This window comes from Protopterus annectens, chromosome 7.part0 (assembly GCF_019279795.1).
Source record: "Protopterus annectens isolate FY-2018-M chromosome 7.part0, PAN1.0, whole genome shotgun sequence".
NCBI classification, from domain to species: Eukaryota; Metazoa; Chordata; order Ceratodontiformes; family Protopteridae; genus Protopterus; species Protopterus annectens.
Genome location: NC_056739.1, coordinates 327,682,861 through 327,695,785, shown reverse-complemented (window position 1 = coordinate 327,695,785; position 12,925 = coordinate 327,682,861). Strand labels below are relative to the sequence as shown.

The 12,925-nt window shown below is 37.3% G+C and overlaps 1 protein-coding gene across 2 annotated transcripts in view; it reads right to left on the bottom strand.

Annotated features, from left to right (window-relative positions):
* The window catches only part of SORT1 (sortilin 1), a 941,002-nt gene that overhangs the window by 251,570 nt on the left and 676,507 nt on the right, over positions 1-12,925 (bottom strand). The gene's annotated exons all lie outside the window — the stretch shown is intronic.

Here is a 12,925-nt window from a genome sequence, read left to right as displayed (position 1 = left end):
ACAGTAACAGTCACACATACAAGTACATAACAGTCCAAAATTTTTCTTCCACAAAATTCTTACACACAATGCCTCACCCTCACAGATCCAGCCATGCTCAGGGCTCCTTCCAATCATGCTTGTACCACTTTAATAAAGACATCTCTAATAAATGTATTCCCAACCTCCACAAAGCTCCTCTTCACACACCTCCCCTTTCTGCCTCCTTTCTCCTGCAATTCTTAGACACAACAATTCACTCCCTCAAAACTTCCCCACAACTTTCACCTTCCTCCCCATGCCAAACTCAGCACATCTGCACTTTCCCTTCTCACCTGCTACATCCAGAAATTCTTCTCCTACTTTCCTCCTCTTCTTGAAGCACATATCTCACTGGAATACAGTGTGCTTTTACTAGTTTTCAAGGTTTTGTAGAAGGTTCATTATGAAGTACAAAATAGTATTTCTTCACTATGAACCTTAGTAAAGTACAATATTTATTACACAGTATAAAAGTCTATTACTTTATGCACTCCTATGTTAAGAAGTTAAACAACCTACTGTCAACCTTGTACTGATTAATACTACAGCTGCTTTTGTATTGTTTTTTCTTTTCAAAGAAACATCTTTACGTTAACACATATGACAAAGGCAATCTTACATTTATGTCAATGAAAATAAACCATACTGACAATTCTAGCTGCAAACATTACAGATTACAAACCACGTTGACAACTGTATCAGCAAACATTATACATCACTTATAATCTATCCAGTCATTGTCAGGCCAACATTACATAGCCCATTCAAATCTTGACTTCTTTTAAATCTTGCTCCTCCTCTGCATGCATTGTTCCCACAATTCCCATTTTTCCATATGTAATTTGCTCCTACTCTTTTTTAAAGATTCCAATTCCAGTTGTTTGATCTCTTGTTACTATATTCGCTACTTCTACTAAAGTTGGTTTAGACTGATTTCCATTTTCTAGTAAATGCTTTTTTGGCAGCCACCATAATTAGACAAAGCAAGGCCTTACTGTATTTAGGCATTTCTGATTCTGTATCATAGCTCAAAAAATAATTTCCTTAGTTGCACCTATTTGCTCACCTAGTACCTCTGACAAAGCAGTCTGCAGGGAATCTTTAAAGTCTTCCAACTCATTACACTCACAGAAAATATGTTCCGAGTTACCTCTTTCTTCCTCATCACACCTCTAACATTTGCTGTCTACCGGAGGAAAGATTTATTGAAGTCTACTTGGGGTATAAAATACCTATGCAAATACTTCCAAGCAAAGATCCTAAATCTTCTAGACCTTGTTGCATATTTGGGAGGCATACATATATCCCCCATTGTTTTTCTGCAAATTGCTTATTAAATCTCTCTTCCCAATCCTTTCTAACCTCCTCTGATTCTTACAATTGTGTACCATGCAATATTTTATATACTCTATTTATTATTTCTTTATTAATGGCAGCTTTTGTTCTAGATTCTACTAAAAACTTTACCAGTGCTGGTTTTTCATTTAGGAACCCCCTATTTCTTTCTTCGCCTACACTCTGATATCAATCCTCGATAGGGAAGGAAATCTCTAACCTGCAGTCCAAATACATTCTTGGCGTCTTCCCATTCTATTACCTTTCCCTCTCTAGTTATTTGCTCCCGATACTTTGGTTTCTTTGCCAGTTTTCTCCAAAAAAATTCCAACCCCTATTGTCTTTATCACTAAATGCAGTCATCCCTATTGGCAGAATCTCCTTTCTCCATTCCCGTGTTGGCTTAGTTCTTAAAATACTTTGTTACTTTATGAACATAATATTCTAAGTGGTTATTGTTATTCTCCTTAAAGGCCTGCATCCAAAATCCCAGTCTCTCATTGTTTCTTGAGCTTCCTCCGTTTCATCATACCTTTCCACTATAAATTAGTTTTCTGCTTGTGTTATCTATAGAAGCCTTAACTGTGATGCTCTGAAATACCCCTTCAAATCGGGTAATCCCAATCCGCATTGTTCTACTGGAAGAATCAGCTTACCCCACTTGACTCCTGCTGTCTTCTATTCCCAGATAAAATCCTTCAGCTCTAACTTATGTCCACAACTTCTCCTCTGGTTGGTAAAACTATGCCTCACCTGTGTAAAAGACTAAAGTGACTAACAAAACATTTTAACTGCTTGTATCTTACTATCAATATCCATTCCATTTTCTCAGTTTATTATCTTTTGTTTAGTCTCTTCCCACATATCCTTAGCTGCCACACCAGAATAACTTTTAATCCATAACCCTAAATACTTCATTTTATCATGTCCCCATAAATATGGATAATGCTGAACCAATTCATGTGTGGGTACATTAATTTACTGCTACTGTCTTTGTTTAGACTTCATTAATTTTGTATCCCTAAAAGATTTGAAACGGTCTTAAAATGTTCCAGAAGATGGTAATAACCCTTTCTGGTTTTGTTGGGTATAAAATAATACCTGCAAATCCAGCCAGCTTTTCTCGACTACCAATTATATCCTTGAAATTCTGAGTCCCTTATTTTCTTTGCCAATGATTCTAACTATAATGCAAATAAAAAAAAGGGAGAGAGGACACCCCTACCAGGTTCCACTGTGCAAGCAGAAATTATCAGAGAGGACCCCACTCACTTTAATTCTCACCTCCAATCCATTATATATCCTCCTAATCAGTCTTATAATTTTATCAGGGAATGCAAATGGTTCCATTGCTCTGCTCAGAGTCTCTGCTTACTCTGTCAAATACTCTCTCTGCATCAACACCTACCAACAACAGTGGTATTTTTTCACATTCTGCTTCCCTCCAGATCATTAATGTTCTGTCAGTGTTGTCAAATGTTTGGCTCCTCTCCACAAAACCACACTGATACATATCAGTTTTGGCATCACTTTTGCCAGTCTTTTAGCCATTATAGACAAGCACTCTATAATCATGGTTTAGTATTGAAATGAGCCTGTATGAAGCTAGACCTGATGGATCTTTATCCTGTTTAGGTATTATAGCTACCACTGCCTTCTTCCAGGATGTCAGTACTTCTTTTAAAATACTGTTAAAAGCTTTCAAATCTTTATCGTTTTTTTACCTCCTAGCTTCCAAACTTCCACGGGAATACCATCTATTCCTGGGGACTTTCCTGCAGATTGGTTATACATCACTACTTTTATCTCATTCCCTCCTATCCTGTTAGTAATTGAGCCTTATCTACTTCTAACCTTGTCATGTTTAATTCTTCCATAAACATTTCCATTTGTACCTTTTCTTGATTTCCATATTTCTCTGCTTTATACAAACTGTCATAGAATTTCTGAAATATTTCTAATACATCTATGGGATTACCTTCCTTAATAGGCTCCCTAAGCTTGCTAACAGCCCCATTTACTTATGTTGCCTGAGTCATTGTGCCAAATTTTTTTGTGCTCTAGAATTATCAAAAAACAGTTGCTTTACAGCAATCTTTCTAAACTCATGCATATTATCAACGTAATCCCATGTTTTTTGTTTAGCATTCTGCAGTTGCTCCTATTCTTGTTATGAGATCCCCCCTATTTTGTAATACTTTAACATTTGTCATTCCCTCTAAATAATTATTTTTTTCCAGAAATCTGTTTTATTTATTTCAGAGATAATTCACCAACAAATTTACAACAGTCTAATGTACAAAGTGGGTACAGTCAAACAACGAATACAAACAATAGGGCGTTAAGACCATATAGATAATTTACCAGCAAGATTACAATAAACAAGGAAATGGCAAATAAGCAACAGTACTGTTGATAGCTTTGCATAAAAAAAAAAAAAAAACAGTAGTACGACTCATATAAAAATTTTTGACCTTTAGTAAACCCACAACTATATACAGTATTTACAACTGCTACAATGAGAAATCTCGTACAGCAGGGAGTTTTGCCTGTTTCGTATGTTCAATACAGTTTATACGAAATGGAGGAATTTACCCTGCTTATTTTATTATTACACATTCAGGGGACAGAAGGTAGTGATTATTATAAGCTAATGTCTGTAATATCTACAGAGTATTATTCCTTAAGAATGTGGTCAATAAGAAAACACCAAAACTTCTGGTAGGAGGAACATTTTTTACTATTTCTTGTTATTTTTATGGAAGGTGATATATTTGAGTGCAATGTTTCTGTATCCCTCACATGCAAATTTGGATCTCTCTAACCAGTTTTGAGTGATATAAAGTTTCATTAACATGAAAAGAGTGGTAAGAATGTCGAATTTCTGCTTGGGTATTCTATTTGTGCTAATGTGAAGGATTGCAAATTCCCATGAAATAGTAGTTTTCCCATATCCCTTCTTTTCTATCCTGACTCATAATGAACCCCATAGATTTTGAGCAAATTTGCAGTAAGTATGTGAAGTACGTCTGCATGCTTCTTCAGGCAGAAAGGACTGAAAGAGGAAGAGTTTGAGTTAAATTTGTTCATTCTAACTGGTGTGAAAAAACTCATGGACTATTAATTATGTATATAGTAGATTTCTAAAAGGACATAATTTAACATTATTTTCTATAGCATATGAAACTTGTTTCATGTTAATTTTATTGTTTATTCCATTCCAATATTTAGAGAATAGGGTACAGGCTTGATATTTTATTACTGTAATTAATTTGCACACATTAGAAAGCATTTTCTTTTTATACAATCAACATCTCAGAATTGTTAATGAAGTATTAACATCTGTTTGCACATCTTCTGGTATGTTTCTGAAAGTTGCAATGAGTTCCATGATTTGTCTAATGATAATGTATTTTTTGCTTAAGTTGAAGTTTTCCATGATTTCATCGGTGGTCCCTCTAAATAATTATTCTTCTTAACCATCTCTCTCTCTCTCTCTATTATTTGCACCCTATTTTTAACTCCACTTTAATTTTATCCAACCCCTAGCTATATTTTTAGAAGAGATTTATATCTTCTCTTATAGCTCCAGCATAAGTTCCACTACCCATTCCTTAAATTCCTCTCTTTTCAACAGACAGGTGGGAAAGTGCCAGTGTCGCATTCTTATTGCATTACCCTGTATTTTTATTTTAGCTGTTGGCACATAATTTGAAATAGTTATTGGGTGCGTATCAATATCTTCAAGTAAAATGTACATGTTCCTGTGAAATATAAATTCTGTTTAGCCTATTTCCAGTTTTTGTACCCTGGGGGACAATATGTAAATTGACTCTGAACTCCTAGTACTGAATTCACATCTTCCATGACAAACAGTTTCACAAATTTCTTCAAAAATCTACCCTCCTTTGTTATTTTTTCCTTATGGCCCCCTAGACGCATCTTTACTGTTGCAGATCAAATTCCAGTCCCCACCTAGAAGTAATATTCCTTGCTAAAAGCTGATTATTTCTCCCATAATTTTCTTAAGCTCCATTATAGCAGATTTTGGTGGAATATAAATACATGCCAGTGTAATCCTCCTCCTCCCTTGCCAGTAGACCATTAACACTACAGATCTACTGTTATCTTTTTTTATCCTCTTCTATCACTATTGGAGCTTCTCTTGCAATTAATACAAGTACTCCTCTCTTCCTTTGCCCCATGTATTCTGCTGAATAACCATCCTGGAAACCTTCACATGTTAAGTTCTTTCTAATTGTGTCTCCTGTAGCACAGCTATTTGCACTCTACATTTCTCAATAGAGTTTACTACTCTTACATTATTTGTATTTATGTGCAAGACTGTTGATGGTTTAAGACATTACAGAAGGCATCATTTTCTTAAAAAGTTATTATTCCCACCTTCTATGTGTAACAGCTTTTTTGTTACACACACTATTTGGCAGGTTAATCTTTTATACAGTTTCTTGTCATCTCCATTTGAGCCTACATCACATCTTACAAAACGTTTTGTTTTATTGAATGAAAGCCCTCAAAAAAGCAAACACCCAACACCTCCTAAAACCTATTAACACACAAGACTATGCATATCTTCAAATACTGACATTTTACTCTACTAATAGGAACTGTTCCAAGCTAGCAGCCACACACACAGACTTGAGATGACCTAAAAGAAAAATTATCCATGCTATGACACTTGATAAAATCCATGCTTAGACTAAGTTCTGTCAGGCTTCATCTCATCTTCATAGCTCTCTCATCTGAGAACACTTGAATGCTTTCAGAAATTTTTTTTCCAAGTCATTTCTCTATCAGATTATCTTCTAGAGACATGAGAACAAGACACAAAACTGCCAAGCATACATTTGTTTACGAAAAAAAGCCTCATAATATACAACATTTTGATTCATTGACTTGCTTTCTCTTAAAACATGTTACTAGATTAAGCTAAGGGCCTTAACCCAATCATTCCCCTATGCAAAAATGAGAAAATGCACACTAATTTTTCTTTTGTCATGCTCTTCTAACCACACTTTTCCTCTTTTTTTTTTTTTTTTTTACATTGCAGTGCCTACATTTCTTAAAACTGAACAAGGAGAAAGAGAAAAAGGAGAAAGGAAAACAAAAAAAAAAAAAAACATTGGCACCTATTTACATTAGTATCCACATTATACTTAAATAACTGACTAACCTTTACTTTATAGCATGCAAAGAAAATCATGCACCATTAAAATAGTACCATTAAGAAAAAAAGCTTTACTTATTAACTTTTCCCCTCTCCTGAGTATTTTTCTGAACATTAATTGCATGAAGTAGTGCATAGCTTTACAGTCCCCAAGTTTAAGTTTAATAAAGTCCAAAAAGTCCAATATTTCCAGACTTTCTTGTTCTGTCATGTTTCATAAATATTATTATTGCTCTGTAATCCCCACATTTGTCAATTTCCAAGTTACTGGTTTTATTCCTGTTCATCTCAATCTCCCAAGTCTCTGCTTAATTTCCTTTCTACTTTCGATTCTTGTGCTTTTTTCCATTTTCTCAAGCTTTTTCCATTGAAATATTGGAAAGGTTTCACTGCCACAGTCTGTGTGTGGTCTTTAGTACCAGAACAAGCAGCATAATCAACTTCTGTTTCACAGCTCACTTTTTGTGGGCAAACTTTTGTATTTCTTCCTTGGCATGTTCTTCATCAAAAATGATTTTCCCCGTCCAGGGAAAAATATTATGAAGATAGCTGGGTATAACCGTTTGAATCTCACTCCTGCCTCTCAACATTTCCTGAAAAGAATAAATTTACTCTTCTGCCTGATGCACGAGTAGACATTCTCCACATTCTCCACAAACACAATGCTATCCCCCACTTTAAGTACTTTGTCCTTCTGCCACAGTTTTGTCAGAATAAACTCATTCTGCTAGTAGAATTGCATCTTTACTATTAAAGGTTTACACTTCTCATAGTCCGGTTTGGAGAATACGCACAATGTTTCCTTTCAATTAACAATTCCTATTGAATTAACCCATTTTAGGTCGAGGGACTGTAGACTGCCAATGTCATTGATTATAAGCTCCATAATGCACTCAATTGCCTTTCAGATAAAGCTAGTTAGGCTTATTAATCTGTAGTTTCTACAGTCAGCGATGGGTCCTTCCACATGGAGTGAGATGACCAACGCTATTTTTCACACCTCAGATAGAACTCCAGTTGAAAAACAGAGGCTGGGGCTGAAGGGAAATAGTAGCCAGTAGGTAAGGCTTTGCTTGGTGATGAGAGAGCAGCCTATCACACTTTCTGGAATCATTGAGGACAATTAACTTCTTTCCTTTGTTTGCATCTTAATTGTGACCTCCATCTTTCATTCAACTTGTGATTCAAGAAACCAGTCCCCTTCCCCATCTCTTGAAAGCATGTATATCCCCACTATCTTTCCTACTTCCTATATTTTCTTCACTTTTTTCCCTTCATTCTGATTTAAAAAATCTCTTGTAGGTGATGTTTGCTGGTACTTAACAGAGCGCATTGCTTCCCTTTTCTAAAGTTCCCACCTCCAGTTCTTTTATCTACATTACACTATCCAGTAATTCAGTTACAGTCGGGTTAGATTTTATTTCCATTTTCCAGTAATTTTATTTTTTTGGGCAGCCAGCTGTATTACACTTAGTATGGCCTTACTGCACTTAGGCAGTTTAGATCCTGTGCACCTGTTCAAAAGAATGGTTTCCTTAATTACAAGGATTTGCTCCCCCAACATTTCTGACATGAGTACTTTGCATTGAGTTTTTTTAATACCTACCAAATTATTACAGTCTTTAAAGCATCTTCACAATTACCTCTCTCTTTCCCAACACACCTTCAGGATTTGCTGCCTGCTTATAAAAATATGTATGCAAATACTCCCAAGCAAAATATTTAAACCCTCTGGACTTTGTTGCACACATGGGAGGTATACAGATGCCCTCCCCATTGTTCTTTTGAAAACTGCTTTTCCAATCTCTCTTCCCAGTCATTTCTAACCTCCTCTGATTCTTACAGTTATCATGCATTTACTACATCCTACTAATTATTAATTTTTAACAGCAGCTTCTGTTATAGACTCAATTTAATACTCTATCGGAACTGTTTTTTCACTAAGCACTCCATCATCCCTTTATTTTTTGCCTGCATTCTAATATTCTGACTCCTGTTAGTGAAGGAAGTCTGTAACCTGCAGTCCAAACGTTTGGCCTTATTCCACTCTATTATCTTTTCTTCCACAGTTATTTGCACCTATATCTTTATTCATTTGCTAATTTCATTAAGATAGTTCCAGTCCCCTCTTGCCTGTTTTCAATACCTCTAATTTGCAGTCATCCCTATTGGTAAAATCTCCTTTTTTTCATTTTGTTGTTGGGTTAGTTCTTAGATCACTTTCTGCTACTTTATGAATATAACATTCATGGTTATTATTCTCCTTAAGGATAGGCATCGAAAACTCCTTTTCTCTCTTTCTTGAACTCCCCCATCATGTCATCATCATCCCTTTTCGCTATGATTTATAACATGCTGCTTATGTTATGCATACAAGCCTTAACTATATGGTTCTACAGTATTCCTTCAAATCAAGTAATCCTAAATCATCATCTTCTATGGTGAGAATCAACTTATCCTTCATGCCCTCTACAACTCGAGATATAATCCTTAAACTCTATAATCCACAACTTCTACTCTGGTTGATAAAAATATGCCCTGTCTATGATAAAACTAAAGTGATTAAAAGCATTTCACTGCTTGCATTTTACCACCCATATCCCATAAAAGCATTGTTGAATCTCTTTCCACATATCTTCAGCTGCCATAAAAGAATACTTTTGAATCCATACACCTAAATACTTTCATCTTATCATGTCCCCATGGATATTGGTATTGCTGAACCAAGTCACGCATGAACACATTTTATCTCTATAGCCTTTGTTTTACCTTCATATTTTAAAAAAGATGAAACAGCTTTAAAATAACAGCGCCAAAATATCCTCCTTTTTCCAAGTACAAAATAATATCATATGAAAATAGATCTAGCTTTCCTGGATTGCCATACCATTTATATCCCTGAATTTATGAATCCCTTTCTTTTCTTCGACCAATGGCTCTAAATATAAAGCAAATAACAAGGGGGAAAAGAGTACATCCATGTTCTATTCCTCCATTCAAACACAGCTTGTCAAAAAGGAACCCTCACACTTAAATCTTGCCTCTCATCCTTCATATATCCTCCTATTTAACCCTATTTTTCTACAAGGGAATGCAAATGCTACCACTGACATGCTCATAAAATCCTAGGGTCTCTAGTGAATGCTTTCTCTGCATCAAGACCCAACAACAGCAACATTTTCTTAAATTCCGTGTAGAGCATCATTATTTTATTAATGTTGTCAAATGTTTGCTGCTCCTCCACAAAACCACACTGATCCTTTTCTATCAATTTTTGTAATACCTTTGCCATTCTCTTAACTGTGTCAGAAGGTTCTTTACCCTCTTTAGGTAAAACAGCCTCTACAGTGCTCTTTGAAGATAATGGACACCCCCCCTCCCTTTTTAAATGCAAAACTTTACAAATCTTTATCAACCCCCCCCCCCAAAAAAAATAAACTTCCAAAGGAGTACCATTTCTTCCTGGAAGGTTTCCACTCTTCCCATCATAGCTATTACAATTTGAGCTTATTCCTCTAACCTTGGCATAATTAAGTATTCAATAATCTTCTATACAATAAAAGGAGGAGGAAACTAGTACAGAAAAGAGTAAAATCCCAATAAGGGAAGACATCTCTGATCAGTATCAACAAGAAACTATGGTCCCTCATAAAATCATCTAAGGTGAGCTTTGAAAGAAAAATTGCCAAGGACTCCAAAGACAACCACAAGGCATTCTTTAGCTATGTCAAGAATCTCAGTGGCAATGCTCAGGTCTGCTCAGAGTTTGTGCAGAATGGCATAAAATACACTGAACCGACCAATATCGCCAACATCCTGGCAGACAGGTTCAGTGCAAACTTCACCCCCCCCACCCCCAAAAGGGCCCATAACTATACCAGAAGAATGTAGAGTCCCTGAAATCAGACACACACAGGTTAAAACAGCCCTCTCCAAAGCCAAAAACACAGTATCAATGGGACCGGACGGTGTCCCAGGCTGTGTCCTACACGAGCTCAAAGACAAACTAACCCCTCACCTAAACACACTGTTCAAACTAAGCCTCTCCACAGGCTACATACCCATAGAGTGGCGCACAGCAATGGTTATTCCACAACAGACCCCGGGAACTATCGCCCTATAAGCCTGACTGGCTTGGTCTGCAAGGCTATGGAGCGCATCATCATGGAACTCATTAACAGAGACATTGGGAACCTCCAAACACTGGACCCTACCCAGTTTGTCTTTGTTAAGGGCAGATCATGCCTCCTAAACCTGGTGGACTTCTTTGAGATGGTTACCAAGGCTATAGACGAGGGAAAGGTAGTACACACAGCCTACCTAGACCTCACCAAGGCCTTCAACACCATTCCCCATTCTGGTATTGCAGACAAGCTCACCAGCCTGAACATAAACCCCTATGTCACAAGATGGGTTGCCAACTGGCTCATGGACACAGCCCACATGGTGAGAGTTGTGGGAGCTAGGTCTGACTCTAAACCAGTTACAAGTGGCATTCCACAGGGCTCAGTCCTAGGACCCCTCCTGTTTGGCATATACTTCTTAGAGGGACAGGCAAGCACAGGTGGACTGTGGCTGACCAAGTTCGCAGATGACTGCAAACTAGGGGCTATAATTGACTCTCCGGCTGACACAGATATCCTCCAAAAGGGTCTCACTGAGACGGATACCTGGTGTCAAAATCATGGCCCCAAGCTAAATGCCAAAAAGTGCATAGTCATCCGCTTTAGAAAAAACAAAGTACCCATAAACTACCACATAGGTGGTAGTCCCCTAAATACGGAAGACGTAATAAGGGATCTGGGGACCCAAGTAGACAGTAGCCTCACCTTTGATAATCACATTGCCAAAGTGGTTAGAAAATCCTTCTACGTGGCCCACCTAATCACAAAAGGGTTCGCATCCAGATCAAAAGAGGTCATTGTGCCCCTCTACTCATCAGACCCATCATAGAGTACAACGCCCCATTTGGGATGTACCTTACAAGACACCTGCAACAGCTGGAAAAACCTCACCAAGAGGATCACTGGCCTCAAACAGATGCCCTATGCAGCTCGACTGAAGAAACTCCAGTTGTACTCGGTTGCATACCGCCTACTCAGAGGTGATCTCTGCCTGACATACAAGGCCATATCCAACCCAGAATTGATGGACATGCTCCACCTAAAGAAAACCTTATCCCCTTGAGCCACACCCTCTAGGGATCTAAACCTCACCACAACAATAAATAGGACATGCTGGAGGGATAGATTCCTGTCCCAGAGACTTCCCATGCTTTGGAACAAGATCCCAATCTACATTAGGCAGAGATCCTCACTAACACTCTTCAAAAGAAACCTTGACGAGTGGATGGGAAACAGAAAGTTTACCTCGGGGATCACTTCAGTGGCTCTGCTGGACAGAGGCACAGTGAACTAATCTAAGGGGGTGGCAAAAGCCAACACATTCTTGCTAGGCTTATAAATGCCTTCGGGCAGATAGCCTAGTAACAGACTATGAACCTATAAACATTTACATTTGCATCTTTTCTTGGTTTCTATACTCCTCTGCTTCATATAGATTTTCACAGAACTTCTGAAATATTTCTAATACCTCTACAAAATCTCGTTATTTTCCTTGCCATAGGCTCCTCAAGTTTGTGACAATCCTTTCCATTTTCTGTTGCTGAAATTTTTGGGTCATTCCTATATTTCTTTCCCTTTTACTTCTGTTTTTAAACCCAATTTTCATTTTATCCTACGTACTAGCTCTTCCATCTGAAGAAATGTCGGTCTCCCCCATACAACTCTCTTATTTCCACTCCCCATTGTTAAATTCTTGTCTTTTCAACAGGTAAATAAGAAAACTGCCAGTGTCTCATATCTACTTCATTACCCTTGCATCTTTATCTTAGTTTACATCAGTGCATGGTCTGAAACGGGTATTGGATGTGTGCCAAATATGCGCTTGTCAAATACAATTTCTATCCAATCAAGCCCAGTTTTTGTACCTTGGTGAACAATATGCTAAGTATGTGCATCTACAACTGAACCAACATCTTCTATACCATTCTCACATATTACAGAAATCTACACTCTTGTTATTTCGTTCCTTTTAGGCCTTCCAGATACATCCACACGATTGAAAATCGTTACAGTCACTATGTATAAATAATATTTACTACTGGAAGTTAATTATTTCTTCCCAAAATTTCTTAAACTCCTTAAACAGCATTCTTTGCTGGAATACAGGTCCATGTCAACATAATCCTCCTCCCCTGCCCACAGACCCTTACTGTCATAAATCTACCATTGCATTTTTTTCCTCTTCCATCAATGATGATCAGCATTATTACTCCTGATTTCTTCCGACCCTGATATTCAGCTGAATGCCATCTTGAAA